Genomic DNA, 3,683 nt, shown 5'->3' on the forward strand with positions numbered 1-3,683 from the left:
GGGATCTACCGGAATATCCGCCCGTAGTCCCCCAAAGTTAAAACACAGCACAACAACTGAAATAACAGTTACAGCATAATAGAAAGCTCGTACATCAACCACTACACATAACACCAACATGACAATAATACAAGGTAAGACAAGTAAATCAACTCAAGGACTATAAATCACAAGGAAACGCAGAACCCGCTCACAATGAATAACCACAGAAAAGAATGATGGCAATAAATGGAACAATTCAACCACGGAAAAACTAACATGTAGCAACAATCCCACCAATATACAAGTCAATAACAAGGAAATCAACACGATCAAGTAGTCGCAAATAAAGGCAAGTCAACAAGATATAAATTATCTAAACTCCTTTAAGGTTGGACAAATTTTGATGATATTCGAAAATTCAATTAAGGGAAGATGATCTTAGCTTCATTTAAGACTAAACAATTTCAGAAGGGGTAATGAAAATTCTCATCTATAAGGAAAAGTTAGCATACAATAGGTGAGGAGAAATTCTCCGTCAAAATCAGTTAGTGTCAATTAGGCAATAAGAGTGAATAATAAAGCAATTAATCCAATTAAGCATGAGAGGTGGAACAAATAAATAGCAAACTCAGTCATGTCAAGAACACAGTGAATATAAAGACCTAGGAACCCTAAAAGGCCAATTTTTCCACAAATAAGTCCGAGAACGCACTCGTCACCTCGCGTACACGAACTACAATCAACATAGAAGACTCAAATCCTAAGGGAAAGTCCCCCACACAAGGTTAGGCAAGATATTTACCTCAAAGACGACAAACCGATACTCAAAAATGCACTTCTCGGGTGAAAATACCTCCGGATGGCTCAAATCTAACCAAATTAACTTCAAAGCACAAATAAAACACATAAGAAACTATTCCGGATCATAAAGTTTCAATCTTTAACAAAATCTAAATATCGGTCCAAAAGTCGACCCCCGGGCCCGCACCTCGGAACCCGACAAATTTTACAAAATCCGAATACCCATCCCAATATGAGTTCAACCATACAAAAATTATCAAACTCCGATACCATTTTGTCCCTCAAATCATGAAATTTCGTTTTGAAAACTTTCTTTAAAAACCAACATTTTCCCTAACTAAAAACACAATTTAAATGATAAAAATAAAGACTAGTTCATGTAATATATTTAAGTCTCAGTGATGAAGACTTACCCAATCGAGTTGTGTGAAAACCCCTCAAAGAATCGCTCAAAACCGAGCTCCACAAGTCAAAATATGATAAAAATGGTGAAACCCTCGATTTTGGAATATATTCTGTCTGCCCAGGCATTTGTGCATCGCGAACGCGAAGGAAGTATCGCGTTCGCGAAGAAGAGAATGAAGGCTGCCCAGGTTACTCAACGCGAACGCGACAATACGTCCGCAAACGCGAAGAAGGAAAGTCTGATGGCCCAAAGACTGCTCTACGCGAACGCGTGAACTAGTACGCGAACGCGAAGGGTGGGATGGCATAACTATGCGAACGCGATAGACAGATGCGAATGCGATGAATGAAGAGACAGAGCTACACGAACGCGAGGCATTTTACGTGAACGCAAAGAAGGAAAATGAGGCGACCAGCAGAGACACTTCGCGAACGCGGGACGGGCTTCGCGAACGCGAAGGAGGATATCAGATACCAGAAACAGCAGTTCAAAAATAAGGGAAAATGGCTCGTAGCCCACCCGGAACACACCCGAGGCCCCCTAGGACCCCGTCTAAACACACAAACAAGTCATATAACCTAACCCGGACTCGCTCGAGGTTACGAATCACATTAAACAACGCCGAAACAACGAATCAAACCATAAATCGAATTTATGAACTTTCAAATCTTCAAATTTCTAAACTCGTGCCGAAACCTATCAAATCAATCCGGAATGACGCCAAATTTTGCAGACAAGTCCAAAATGGCATAACGGAGTTTTTCAACTCTCGGAATCGCATTCCGACCCCGATATCGCAAAAGTCAACTATGGGTCAAACTTCTCCATTTTCCAAACTTCAACTTTTCCAACTTTCGCCAAAACGCCTCAAATTACCCCACGGACCTCCGAATCCGAATCCGGACGCACGCCTAAGTCCAAAATCACCATACGAAGCTGTTGAGATCATCCAAAACCCATTCCGGGGCCGTTTACTCAAAAGTCCAATTCCGGTCAAATTCTCACCGTTTAATCTTCCAAAACTAGTTTCCTTCTTCCAATTTGATTCTGAATCATCCGTTAACTGAATTCAACCATGCACGCAAGTCGATACATATATTATGAAGCTGTTGAAGATCTTAAGCTGCCGGACGGAGCTTAAATTCTCAAAATGACCGGTCGGGTCGTTACACATTCATAATGGACGAGGTAACCAAACTTCTTAAAATAGGGCCTATTTGGGAGGTAAAGTACCCCGAATAGTTAGCCAACGTAGTTGTAGTTCCTAAAAAAGGAAACAAACTTAGAATGTGCGTAGATTACAAGGATTTAACCAAAGCATGCCCAAAAGACTCTTTTCCATTACCTAACACCAATCGTATGATCGATGCCACGACCGGCCATGAGATTCTAAATTTTCTCGACGCCTACTCCGGCCACGATTTACCTACTCCGTTGGAACTTATTGTTACAATGTAATGCCCTTCGGGCTAAAAAATGCAGGAGCTACATACCAACGCCTAGTTAACAAAAGGTTCAAGGAACTGATAGGTAAATCGTTGGAAGTTTATATTGATGATATGTTGGTTAAGTCCCTACGCAGAGGACTATTTAACTCATTTGCAGGAAACATTTTAAATCTTGAGGAAGTACAACATGAAGCTTAACCAAGAAAAATGTGCCTTCGGGGTCGGCTCGGGTAAGTTCCTCGGCTTCATGGTATCGAAGCGGGGTATCGAAATCAATCCCGATAAGATCAAGGCCATCGAGGATATCATGATCGTGGATAGTGTGAAGGCCGTGCAAAGGCTAACAGGATGAATAGCCGCCTTGGGTCGGTTCATTTCGAGGTCATCAGATCGGAGTCATAGGTTCTTTTCCTTGCTCAAAAAGAAAAAGGATTTCTCGTGGACCCCGGAATGCCAGAAAGCCTTAGAAAAATTAAAACGGTACTTATCCAGCACGCCTTTGCTTCACATCCCAAAGGAAAATGAAAGGCTTTACATGTATTTGGCAGTATCCGAGATATCGGTAAGTGGGGCACTAGTTTGAGAAGAGCAAGGTACACAATTCCCTGTTTATTATGTAAGCCGAACTCTAGGAGATGCTGAAACTAGATACCCTCACTTAGAAAAATTAGCACTTGCATTGATAAGCGCATCTAGAAAGCTAAAGCCATATTTTTTCAGTGTCATCCCATATGTGTATTAACCACTTACCCCCTTCGAAATGTTTCACATAAGCCCGAGCTGTCGGGCCGGTTGGCCAAATGGGCCGTCAAACATAGAGGGTAAGATATCGAATATCAACCCCGAACGGCCATCAAGTCTCAAATCCTAGCAGACTTCATGGCTGATTTTACGCTGACCCTCGTACCCGTAGTAGAGAAAGAACTCCTGGTAGGATCGGGTACATCATCGGGGGTATGTACCCTTTTCACGGACGGTGCCTCGAATGTGAAAGGGTCCGGTCTTGGCATTGTCTTGAAGCCACCTATAGGTAGTACCATTAGACA

Source organism: Nicotiana attenuata, unplaced genomic scaffold, assembly GCF_001879085.1.
Source record: "Nicotiana attenuata strain UT unplaced genomic scaffold, NIATTr2, whole genome shotgun sequence".
NCBI classification, from domain to species: Eukaryota; Viridiplantae; Streptophyta; class Magnoliopsida; order Solanales; family Solanaceae; genus Nicotiana; species Nicotiana attenuata.